Source organism: Mastigoproctus giganteus, chromosome 6 (genome assembly GCF_048544385.1).
Source record: "Mastigoproctus giganteus isolate SK-2022 chromosome 6, ASM4854438v1, whole genome shotgun sequence".
In the NCBI taxonomy this organism is placed as follows: Eukaryota; Metazoa; Arthropoda; class Arachnida; order Uropygi; family Thelyphonidae; genus Mastigoproctus; species Mastigoproctus giganteus.
Window position 1 is genome coordinate 15,856,892 of NC_143580.1, and position 13,898 is coordinate 15,870,789.

A 13,898-nucleotide genomic window follows, 5' to 3' on the forward strand; every position below is an offset into this window, starting at 1 on the left:
AGTGAACAGCTGTTTGGAAGAAAAGTAACACTGAGAGCGAAAGAGAAAACCAAGTTTTTTAGATGCAGAGGAAACAATATTTGTAATGTGCTTGTGCCAAGAGAGATTAGAAGTGAGGGTAATCCCCAAAAGAGATATGTCATTTTGCCTACAAATCAGTGTCACCAAAGATAAGCATAGGAGCAGAAGAACCCTTTTTGCAAGATATAAGACAAGACTGAGTTTTAGAAGCAGTGAAATCAACTAAGTTGCTTTACCCCACTGGAGAATTACCTGGAGATCGGCATTTAAGGAATTGGTAGCGGATATTCGAGAAGTTGAAACTGATTGAGCAGGACAAGGTTTCTCAAAATAGAATCATCGGCAAAACTATGGATAGGATTTCCAGTCAATGGAAGAAGGTCATTAATATACAAGAGGAAAAGAGTGGGGGAAAGAACTGAACCTTGGGGGACACCGGCATTAGTGGAGAAGTTAGAAGACAGAGAGCCATCTACCATCACCCTCGGTGAGCGATCAGAGAGAAAACTGGATAACCAATTAAAAAAACAGTTGGCAAACCATAAGATGGAAGCTTGTTTAGAAGACCTTTATACCAAACATGATCAAAAGCCTTTGAGATGTCAAGACCAACTGTTTGTGTTTTTTGAGTTATTTTTACCATTAAATTATTAATTTGTTTAACTAGGAAGAACTTTAAAATAGTAGTCACACAAGAAAACTGGTACTATAAATTTAATATTTCATACAGACACTGTAATAATAATAAATAAAATATTTAATCATATGGGGTAACAGAACTGGCAATACTAAAAGTGCATGTACGTCAGATCTATATATGTTATAGTCACAAGCAGTAATTTAAACCTTATTACATGCTTTTGGAATAGTAATTAATTAATAGTAACTAGGGGGCTCTGCCCCTGCTTGCTTTGCTCACCAAGCCCTGTACACACTTTTCTACATAAAATGTAGAGGTATGATGGAGTAAGTCAAATGTTTTCTACGTAAAAGCGACACCAGTCAAAATGCGCTGATCAATATTTAATCAGAAAATGGCCTATGTAATTATTTACCTGTGCATTTGTAGTGACATAATTGCCCCACCCACTTGTACCACGTGACCCGCATCCCTCTTCGCCCATTGGCTACCCAACCCCCACCAAGCAGCATTCTCAAAGTCAAATAAATATCACTATGTAATTATTTATCTGCATTTACATAGGTAACTAATTTAAGGAAGAATTAGACAAAATATTAGTTGTTAGATGGATATTATTTGTTTTGGCTGATTGCATAATTTGTCAATACTCATTGAATACATGTACAGTAAATGCCAATTATAGTGATCACTGGCTATTAGAATCAGCAACTTTAGAGAATCAAATTTCAAAGAACCAATTCAAATCAATAGAATGCACTACATTTTCATTGTTTATTAGAATCACATCTTCAGTTATAAGAATCAATTTTGAATGCCTCTGTGATATTTTTCTAAAGCACATTTCTAGAGGTTACAACCATAAAACAGTAAAAACAATTTGCAGCTTTAGGTATAATGGGTGTTTTTGTTTGTGCCATATGTTATAAATGGGTAGTAACTACAGCTTTAACAGAAGAATAAATTGCCCAGTCTGTTACTGATGATTTTCCAAGGAGGAGGAAAATGAAGATGAACCCCAATGAATTCCAGTTGCAAAATGGCAAACTCATGAAGCTATAGCGTTCCTGAGGAGAGCGTTGGAAGAAACTAGTGATTGTGTATGTAGACTGTTATACAATAATGAAATATCTCTAAATACTCTTAGGAAAAGGCATTTTGCTTTGGGTTCCATAATGCATCAGGAATATTGTTGTATCCAAAAGAGCAGGACTAAAATATTTAGAAACTATACAAATATTTAAAATATTTACCAAACACTAAACTATTTACAAATATATAAACTATATCGGGTCCCTTCATCAGCTGACATTACAATGGAACGTCAAATGATGCTAGGCATGGTCATGTATTAGACAGTTAAGCATGTGCATGAGGTTGGTGAACGTTATGGAGGCAGTTGTCTTTCAATGAATCTCACTTACACACTCTACATTGTCAACAGCAAGTGTCTAATTCTGCCCAGTAACCCATTTGTGTGCCTTCATTTAACATTCACCAACCTCGTGCACGTGCTTCACTGTCTAATACATGACCACGTCCAGCATCATTTGATGTTCCATTGTAATGTTTTTTGTATATTAATATCAGCTAATGAAGGGATCCATTGTCCTGATATAGTAGAGTATGATTGTAAATAGTTTAGTTTTTGTAAATATTTATATTTTGTATTGTATTACTACCATTATAATGCACTGATCGAAATCTAATCAGAAAATGACCTATATAATTATTTACCTGCGCATTTGTAGTGACGTAATTGCCCCACCCTCTTCTCCCATTGGCTCAAATAAATATCGCTAGGTGGAAAACTTTTTTAATGTATAGAGAGATTAGTACTAGGTTTGACACAGCGACATTTCAAATTTAGATACTTCAAGGCGAACTCCTGGAGTTTTGTTAATCATTATGCCAGTCCACGATAGAGATAGACAATTATCCAGCGAATGTACATTTTGCCCAATGTATTTAAGAATTTAACTAATTTAAGAATCTATTATGGAAACTGAGTGAAGGCTTGCCATTTCAGTGCTCCTTGTTATTCCATATAGCACTTAACTGTGTAGTATATCTTTGAGAGATATGCTACACAGTATCTACACTAGCATACAGTGACAACTACAGAAAACAGTAATTGAGTAACAGACAATATCAATGTTGACATCATGTTGTAGCATTTAACATTCCAGACAGAAGCATTAGAAAAATTTTGCATAAGGATCTGCCATGCAAAAATTACTGGAACATCAAAACATGAAGTGTACAATTTTTGGAGCTGCAAAAATAAATTCCACACATTCTAAATTAAGTAATAATGTTTGACAAAGCCCATTTCCACCTTTGAGGATTCATAAATAAACAAAACTTCTATTGTTAATCATAAGGGACAAAATGTATCACTTATGCCTAACAATGAAAGTGCATCAAGCTCCTTTTTATTCAGCAGAGGTAACGGCATGTCATGGTGTATTGTCTTTCTGTGTGATCAGATCTTCGTGTTTTTTTTTTTTTTAAATGAAAATAGAGAAATGTAGGGGAAGGCTTGCTGGCTGAAACAGCCAAAGCATGTTCTAAAGTCCTGTATGAGATTTCTCTAGCCACAGAAGAAGGGAGCAAGGCAGCTTCTAAATTGTCAGGTGAGTAAAATCCCCACTACTGCCACCCGGATAACTTCATGTAACAGTTTTATTTCCTTATTAAAAACTGCCCATGATTTTGTACACAGTCTTGTATTTTCTTTTAAGTTATAGCTGTTACGTTTTCGAAACAGATAAGGCCTGATCATAAAGGCAACACACCACAACTTTCTGTTACCATCATTTTGCAGCCTTGTTTGAACTTATTTCCACTCCTGTATTTTTTTTTTTTTTTTTTATGTGAACCCCAAACACGAGAGGTATTAGAACCTATAGTACTTAGTAACGTGCTTGGGTTGGAGGTTGAAAAGACGAAAGAAGATATTTGTTGACATTGGACTTGAACTTCTGTAGATTGTAATTTTCAGAAAATACGTATGAAGGAAGGTTGTTCCAGAAAACGGCAGTTGAATGAATAAATGAGGAAGATGAAAAGTTGGTTCTGTGGGTTTGAAGTTGGACAGTAAATGGATGTTGGCTGGTGGCGGCACGTGTTCGGACTGTTTTGAAAGAGAGCAGGAATTATAGAAGCCAATTCAGAAGAACAGTGCCCATGGAAGTATCTGTACAAGAGGCATGCAGCAGAAACAGTGCGTCTATGAGAAAGCGAGTGGAGAAACTCTGTTAGAGATGAATTATTAATTAACCTAACTGCCCTCTTCTGAATGGAATCAAGAAGCCTGAGAGAGGGTTTGGGGGCACCACCCCAGATGTGGGAACAATAATCCATGGCAGGGCAGATTTGCAATTTATACAGAGTGAGCAGCTGTTTGGAAGAAAAGTAACGCCGAGAGCGAAAGAGAAAACCAACTTTTTTAGATGCAGAGGAAGCAATATTTGTAATGTGCTTGTGCCAAGAGAGATTAGAAGTCAGGGTAATCCCCAAAAGAGATATATATCATTTTGCCTAGAAATCGGAGTGTCACTAAACATAAGCATAGGAGCAGAAGAATCCTTTTTGCGAGATATAAGACAAGACTGAGTTTTAGAAGGGTTGAAATCAACTACGTTGTCTTTGCCCCACTGGAGAATTACCTGAAGATCGGCATTTAAGGAATTGGTAGCAGATTTTCAAGAAGTTAAAGCTGATTGAGCAGGACAAGGTTTCTCAAAATGGAAAGTTGAATGCAGTGTGCTATCATCGGCAAAACTATGGATAGGATTTCCAGTCAATGGAAGAAGGTCATTGATATACAAGAGGAAAAGAGTGAGGGAAAGAACTGAACCTTGGGGGACACCGGCATTAGTGGAGAAGTTAGAAGACAGAGAGCCATCTACCATCACCCTCAGTGAGCGATCAGAGAGAAAACTGGATAACCAATTACTAAAAACAGTTGGCAAACCATAAGATGGAAGCTTGTTTAGAAGACCTTTATGCCAAACACGATCAAAAGGCCTTTGAGATGTCAAGAGCAACTACTTGTGTTTCACCGAACCTTTCCATTGAATTAGTGCATAAATGGGTAACATAAGCTTTGAGGTAACATAAGCCTTGAGGTAATGGGTAACATAAGGTTCTTGAGGTTGTCACAGACATTCTCTCAGATATGCCAGACAAGCTGTTCTTGCTACCTGGGAGTCTAAAACGCTGATGGAACTGATATTCGGGTGACACTCAAGTCAAAGTGGACCCAATTTCGGCGAAGTCCAGACAGTCTATGACAGCCAAATCCTCTGCTTGAACCTTCACGATGGTGGGATTGTTAGTAATCCTGGGTATAACCTTCATGCACAAGTACATGGTGGGTGACCACCCAGGTGTGAACCAACGTAAGCAGGGGTCGAGGTGTGGCGCCCACACCACATGGAGGAACGCCGCCCCTCTATGTTACCAGGCAGTACTAGGTGGTAGATGACTCTCATCAACCGGTGAAATACCACCACTTTGGTTATTGGAGGCTTGAAGTGGTGGAACCCATGTTTAGTCTCTAGAGCTAAGTTCCGGCCAACCCTTCCCTATCTCTTCCATCATGCAGTATGATTGATGATTTTTGAGGTTATGATAAATGTCGTGGCGAGATCCAATATTCCTTACATTTCGAGGGTACAGCTCTAAAACGGTGTTCGCAGGCCGGCCGCTAGTTAGTACACCGGACTGAACCTATTGGTAACTCTCTAGGAAGCTTCCGGATCAGCTAGTGTATAATCTTGCTACCTCTACTCTGCCAGATAGTGACTGGAGGGAGTCCGAGTAGTGCGTATGCGGGGAGCATTGTTGAGGCCACGTTATGTCAAGGATCTGGGTATATTCTTACCACATGTACGCCATATCCAAAAATTTCATTACTTCATACAGCATGTCCCACCCACTTTTTCTTACTATTGAATACACCATGAATTGTCAAAATAATAGAGCAAGCTTATCTGCGAAAAGATCTAAACCTCCCAAGGACTTCCTAATTCATTTCACAAATATACGTGGTCTCAATTCTAATCTCAACGATGTCCATTTCCACTTGCAGTCTTCCAAACCCCATGTACTTTTTCTGACTGAATCTCAGTTATCAGTTGATTCAACTACTGCTCATCTCAGATGTCCAAATTATTTGCTCTATGATTCCTTTCGCCTCAAAGGTGGTACTTGTGCATATGTCCGTTCTGATATTCCCTGTCAGAGACTTGGCAATTTGGAATCTCCTCTCTTTGATCTTCTCTGGCTTAAAATCTCTCTACCTCATTGTGTAAAATTCATCTGTTGTCTCTACCGTTCTCCCAACTCCACTAATCACTTGGAGCTCTTTGACTTCCTCTCTTTGCAACTTGACTTTCTCCAGTCCAACTTTCCTAACAGTGAGGTAATTTTCCTTGGTGATTTTAACGTTCACAACTCCAGCTGGCTTCCGTTTTCTAGTCACACCGACCCAGCAGGTCGAGATGCTGAGGCTTTTGCAATTACTAATGACCTAGCACAGATTGTTCATTTACCTACAAGAATACCGGACAATCCTAATCATACAGCCAATACGCTTGATCTTTTTCTCACAAACAACCCTTCTAAGTACAAGGTCGAAGTGAGAGGTCCTTTAGGCACTTCAGATCACAACTTGGTGATTGTCTCTTCTCCAATGGAACCTTTATCTCATGGCTATTCCCAACCTCGTATTGTTTGGCATTACAAGAATGCAAAATGGGATGACCTGCGAGACTTCTTTTCTTCTTTTCCTTGGTCTGATTACTGTTTCAAAACTTCTGATGTCAACGTTTGCTCAGATCGTGTCAGTGAAATTATTCTTGCAGGAATGGAATCCTTTATCCCACACTCCACTTTAAAATCTCATCCTTTATCTAAACCTTGGTTTTCCAATAAATGTGCTAAGGCTGTCCAAGAGAAGAATGTTGCGTATCGTAATTGGCTTGTTTCTCATTCTTCAGTTTCATTTTCTGCCTACGCCAAAGCTCGCAACAATTGTAAAGCAGTTATTAATCAGTCCAAACTAGAGTTTGAACAGGCTAAGAGTAGAAAACTTGCTTCTTGCCCTAATGGTAGCCGAGCATTCTGGTCTCTTGCCAAAGCTATTGGCCGCAACTTTTGCCCATCTCTGCTCCCACCTCTGTCCAAACCAGATGGTTCTGTTGTCACTTCAGCCAAGGATAAAGCTGACCTGCTAGCATCCCATTTTTCTTCCAGCTCATGTATTAATGATCTTGGTAAAACACCTCCCACCATTCCTAACACGCTCCATTCAATGCCTCCTGTGGTCTTCCGTCAAAAGGATATCAGAAGGATTTTGATGAATCTTGATGCTAAGAAAGCTCCAGGTCCTGATGGTATTTCTCCACTTGTTCTCAAAACCTGTGCTCCTGAACTTACTCCTATTCTTTGCCGCCTTTTTTCGCTTTCTTATTCCAAAGGTGTTTTTCCTTCTGCTTGGAAATTTGCTCATATCCAGCCAGTTCCTAAAAAGGGTGACAAATCCCTCCCATCCAATTATCGTCCCATTGCAATTACTTCTACTCTTTCTAAAGTAATGGAGAAATCAATTAACCGCCAACTCTTAAACTACCTAGAAACCGTCCGTCTGATCAACGATCGCCAGTATGGATTCCGTCAGTGTCGATCCACTGGTGATATTCTGGCTTATGTTACCCATTTATGCACTAATTCAATGGAAAGGTTCGGTGAAACACAAGTAGTTGCTCTTGACATCTCAAAGGCCTTTTGATCGTGTTTGGCATAAAGGTCTTCTAAACAAGCTTCCATCTTATGGTTTGCCAAATGTTTTTAGTAATTGGTTATCCAGTTTTCTCTCTGATCGCTCACTGAGGGTGATGGTAGATGGCTCTCTGTCTTCTAACTTCTCCACTAATGCCGGTGGCCCCCAAGGTTCAGTTCTTTCCCTCACTCTTTTCCTCTTGTATATCAATGACCTTCTTCCATTGACTGGAAATCCTATCCATAGTTTTGCCGATGATAGCACACTGCATTCAACTTTCCATTTTGAGAAACCTTGTCCTGCTCAATCAGCTTTAACTTCTTGAAAATCTGCTGCCAATTCCTTAAATGCCGATCTTCAGGTAATTCTCCAGTGGGGCAAAGACAACGTAGTTGATTTCAACCCTTCTAAAACTCAGTCTTGTCTTATATCTCGCAAAAAGGATTCTTCTGCTCCTATGCTTATGTTTAGTGACACTCCGATTTCTAGGCAAAATGATATATCTCTTTTGGGGATTACCCTGACTTCTAATCTCTCTTGGCACAAGCACATTACAAATATTGCTTCCTCTGCATCTAAAAAACTTGGTTTTCTCTTTCGCTCTCGGCATTACTTTTCTTCCAAACAGCTGTTCACTCTGTATAAATCGCAAATCCGCCCTGCCATGGATTATTGTTCCCACATCTGGGGTGGTGCCCCCAAAACCTCTCTCAGACTTCTTGATTCCATTCAGAAGAGGGCAGTTAGGTTAATTAATGATTCATCTCTAACAGAGTCTCTCCACTCGCTGTCTCATAGACGTACTGTTTCTGCTGCATGCCTCTTCTACAGATACTTCCACGGGCACTGTTCTTCTGAATTGGCTTCTATAATTCCCGCTCTCTCTTTCAAAACAGTCCGAACACGTGCCGCCACCAGCCAACATCCATTTACTGTCCAACTTCAAACTCACAGAACCAACTTTTCATCATCCTCATTTATTCATTCAACTGCCGTTTTCTGGAACAACCTTCCTTCATACGTATTTCCTGAAAATTACAATCTACAGAAGTTCAAGTCCAATGTCAACAAATATCTTCTTTCGTCTTTTCAACCTCCAACCCAAGCACGGTACTAAGTACTATAGGTTCTAATACCTCTCGTGTTTGGGGTTCACATAAAAAAAAAAAAAAAAAAAGATAACAGAACAGTTGACATTATGATGAGTATTACCAGAAATTCAGCAACTGCATAACATGGTTCAGTATGGGCAATGGTGGCTATGCTAGTGGAAGCAAAATCAACACTCTCCACATTATCCCTATTGCTTTATCTTTATTTTGTAGATTCTTAGTGAGACAGACCATCTATAAAACTAGCTTTCGAATTGCATCACAAGTTCATGTAATCTTACTATTACTGCCAATAATTAAACCAGAGGGGATAAAAAAAAAATCAAACATACTAACAAAATTTTCAGAAAATCATTAACACTCACACTCAGTCAAGAGTGTGAGGAAATTAGGTGCAAGCTAAGGGTTCTGATGGGCATTTATGAGAGCTTGAAGAATAGGGTGGATGTCCTGAAAGAAATTAAAATGGGGACCCATCATGTGCTCAGCTGCACAACGCACAGGATGTAATTATTATCAGTAGCTCTATTGAGAGGGAAACATGATATATATTATGCACAAAAAAAAAAAAAAAAAAGAACAGAACCATGTCTTCCAGGGGTAAAAGCAGATGATGTTGGAAAACATATCTTTTAAGGGGATGTTATTGTACACATTGGCACTAATGATGTTAAGAGTAAGAGATCTGAGGACTTACTTAACTAGTACAAGGCAATCTTGGGTAAAAGTTGTGAGTTAGGAATAAATTTAAAGGTGTCTGCAATTCTGCCCAGACACGATAGGAGGAAGCATGTGTTGAGTGCCTTGTCAATCAGTTTGGCCCAGGAGGGACTGTGCAAGGCTGATGGAACAGAATTTTTCTCAATGTGGTCTACACTTGTTAACAGGAGAGACTGTTTTTACAGGGATGAGATACACTTAAATAAAAGGGGTGCAAGAATATTTGCTGATGCCATCTGGTCAATATCAGGTGGGTGAGAAAACTGATAGCTTGAGGACATAAGCAGATTAATGGATTAATTAAAGCTGCAGGCAGAGATGAAAGTGATTCTTGCACTGAATCTATTTGAACTTGCAGCAGTCTGGAAAGCAAAGTGTCAGCAATTTCAAGCCTTGCTGTGGGTCCTCATGGAACAAGTAAATACATGGAATGTGTTATGGAAACAAAGATTAAGAACAGATGCATGTATACTGGCATCTACACTAATGCTAGGAGCATAGCAAATAAATTTGATGAATTTGAAGTACTGATTAACTCATAAAATACAGACGTTGTAGCAATATTGGACACGTAATAATCACTCTGACATAAGGGATGCAGAATTTTAATATGGGGAATACAACGTGTACAGAAAGATCAGATAGGATAGGAGGGAAGAGAGTTATACTCTTAATTAAGAATATTAAATCTAAGGCAGCGCATTCAGTCGACATTGGTAGCCAGTGCAATGTTGAGTCAGTTTGGTGTGACATAAGGGAAAACAAAAAATAAGTGTTAATGTCTGTAATGGGTATAACACATTTATACAGAGAAATAGAGGGTCCATTAAACTAGAATGTCTTATAATGCGGGATTATAACTTTCCAGATATTGACTGGAACTTGTAGGTTGGTTACATGCACTAGAAAGAATTCTGTGGATTTACTGGATGACTTATTATCAGCAGCAATTCTTCATGCATTAAGAATCTGCAGGTAAAAGACCCACTGGGTGGCAGTGATCACAGTGTATTGTGTAGGATTTATTTAAAGACAACTGCTGTCAAGGGTAAAGGGAAGGGCTTTTGTAAGGGTGACTACAGTGGTACCAGACAATTAAATTATATGCAGTGAGACCAAATGATGTTACTAACAGCAAATTCTAAATGGGAAGTGTTCAGGGAAGTAATAATAGAAGTTACTACTTTTCATACCAAATAAGAAATACTGTTCATGGCTAAGACTTAAAATGGATGTCAGATGAACTAATGAGACTTGTAACACAGAAGAAAAATGGCATCGGATGCATATAAATTATCACGTGATACAGAAGCATATGGTAGATATAAACTAGTCTACAATCAAGTTAGAGAGGTGGTTAGGCAAACTAATGCAGATTACGAGAAGTCTCCGGCAAAGACTTCTTTACTTATGTTAAAAGTAGAAGGAACTTGGTGAATCACATTGTTCCACTTGATATTGATGGTTTAACTGTTGATAATCCTGCTCAGGTTGGTGACAACTGTTGGTGGCAGTTAGGTTAATTAATGACTCCTCTCTAACAGACTCTCTCCACTCTGTCATATAGATGTTCTGTTTCTGCTGCATGCCTTTTTCTACAGATACTTCCATGGGCACTGTTCTGTTCTTCTGAATTGGCTTCTATAATTCCCGCTCTCTCTTTCAAAACAGTCCGAACACGTGCCGCCACCAGCCAACATCCATTTACTGTCCAACTTCAAACCCGCAGAACCAACTTTTCATCTTCCTCATTTATTCATTCAACTGCCGTTTTCTGGAACAACCTTCCTTCATACGTATTTCCTGAAAATTATAATCTACAGAAGTTCAAGTCCAATATCAACAAATATCTTCTTTCGTCTTCTCAACCTCCAACCCAAGCACGGTACTAAGTACTATAGGTTATAATACCTCTCGTGTTTGGGGTTCTCATAAAAAAAAAAAAAAAAAAAAAAAAGCCAGAATATCACCAGTGGATCGACACTGACGGAATCCATACTGGCGATCGTTGATCAGACGGAAGGTTTCTAGGTGGTTTAAGAGTCGGCAGTTAATTGATTTCTCCATTACTTTAGAAAGAGTAGAAGTAATTGCAATGGGACGATAATTGGATGGGAGGGATTTGTCACCCTTTTTAAGAACTGGCTGGATATGAGCAAATTTCCAAGCAGAAGGAAAAACACCTTTGGAATAAGAAAGTGAAAAAAGTCTGCAAAGAATAGGAGTAAGTTCAGGAGCACAGGTTTTGAGAACAAGTGGAGAAATACCATCGGGACCTGGAGCTTTCTTAGCATCAAGATTCATCAAAATCCTTCTAATATCCTTTTGACGGAAGACCACAGGAGGCATTGAATGGAGCGTGTTGGGAATGATGGGAGGTGTTTTACCAAGATCATTAATACATGAGCTGGAAGAAAAATGGGATGCTAGCAGGTCAGCTTTATCCTTGGCTGAAGTGACAACAGAACCATCTAGTTTGGACAGAGGTGGGAGCAGAGATGGGCAAAAGTTGCGGCCAATAGCTTTGGCAAGAGACCAGAATGCTCAGCTACCATTAGGGCAAGAAGCAAGTTTTCTACTCTTAGCCTGTTCAAACTCTAGTTTGGACTGATTAATAACTGCTTTACAATTGTTGCGAGCTTTGGTGTAGGCAGAAAATGACACTGAAGAATTAGAAACAAGCCAATTATGATATGCAATGTTCTTCTCTTGAAGAGCCTTAGCAAATTTATTGGAAAACCAAGGTTTAGATAAAGGACGAGATTTTAAAGTGGAGTGTGGGATAAGGGATTCCATTCCTGCAAGAATAATTTCACTGACATGATCTGAGCAAACATTGACATCAGAAGTTTTGAAACAGTAATCCGACCAAGGAAAAGAAGAAAAGAAGTTTCGCAGGTCATCCCATTTTGCATTCTTGTAATGCCAAACAACATGAGGTTGGGAATAGCCATGAGATAAAGGTTCCATTGTTAAAGAAGAGACAATCACCAAGTTGTGATCTGAAGTGCCTAAAGGACCTCTCACTTCGACCTTGTACTTAGAAGGGTTGTTTGTGAGAAAAAGATCAAGCGTATTGGCTGTATGATTAGGATTGTTCGGTATTCTTGTAGGTAAATGAACAATGTGCTAGGTCATTAGTAATTGCAAAAGCCTCAGCATCTCGACCTGCTGGGTCGGTGTGACTAGAAAACCGAAGCCAGCTGGAGTTGTGAACATTAAAATCACCAAGGAAAATTACCTCACTGTTAGGAAAGTTAGACTGGAGAAAGTCAAGTTGCAAAGAGGGGAAGTCAAAGAGCTCCAAGTGATTAGTGGAGTTGGGAGAACGGTAGAGACAACAGATGAATTTGACACAATGAGGTAGAGAGATTTTAAGCCAGAGAAGATCAAAGTATAACACATATAAAGCACTTCAGATTTCTCTTTTTAGAAGAAAGGAGCAAAGCAGCTTCCAAAACATTAGAATAAAATCCCCTTCCTTCCACATGTAACAGCTTTAGTTCATTATTAAAAATTCTCCCGTGATTCTCTATGCAGTCTTGTGTTTTAAGTTGTTTCCACTCTTGCGTACAACATATGCTTTTCATGCAATGTATTTTCAGTAAAAGAATGGTACCTCAGTATGATTAAAGTTTTTTTTTCTCCTGAATTATGCAGTCTTGGCATTTTGAATGCATGGTACCAGCAAGATAGAGCTACATTTCACATAGTGAGAATTTTTATGGAAGTAATGCAAAATGAGTCCTGGACAAGTTTCATTTCAGAAGAAATGTTTTGGTTAGAAACCTTAATTTCCTCCATAATTTCCAGATTTTGTAGTTTCTGATATGTTGTAAAACCATGTTTACTGCACATACAGGAAGTGAGAATTTGGTAAGACAAAATATTTCTATATCAGTTGCAAGATAATCTTGCTGACTTGAGCTTCAGAGAGAACTGAGATTCTTTCATCAGAGTACTGGGCCTTTATTTCTAGATCATGATCCATCACCAGTTATGCTAGAAGAAAGTGTTGGTCAGCATCAATGCATTGACAAAGATCCTGCCATGCAAGAACTTGCTCTCTATAATCATCAGTGAGGATGCAAGCTACAAACTTGGCTGAAATGTGTTCCATTTCCAAATCTTGTGTTAAAATTGATTGGCTTATCCTATAAGAAATTTTTTTTTATGAAAACCCCAAACATGAAAGGTATCAAAACCTATAGTACTTAGTACCATGCATGGGTCAAATGAGAAGTATGGGGCGAGGGGGTTGCCAGAAACTTTGCTCTAGAGACTAAACATGGGTTTCACCACTTCAAGCCTCCAATAAGCAAAGTGGTGGTATTTCGCCAGTTGATGAAAGTCATCTACCACACTAGCAACTTCATAGCTAGTTAAACGTCAGTCACTCCTGATCAGACATGGCCAATTGAGTCATTGGTTTTTTGAAGTTGAAGACTCATCTCAGATGATCCTCACCACCCTGATGTTCATCTTAGATATCCTCTTTAAACTCTGTGAACCACTATAGTCTTTAAATGACACATCATCTTTTTCCAAAAACTGGTTTTTAACGTTTCTTGAGTTTCCTTTGCACTTTTACCCAATTCGAAACAAAATTTGTTGC

The 13,898-nt window shown here is 38.8% G+C and overlaps 1 protein-coding gene across 1 annotated transcript in view; it reads left to right on the plus strand.

The window, feature by feature from the left end:
• The window catches only part of LOC150084004 (HEAT repeat-containing protein 5B), a 406,846-nt gene that overhangs the window by 281,298 nt on the left and 111,650 nt on the right, over positions 1–13,898 (plus strand). The window lies entirely within an intron of this gene.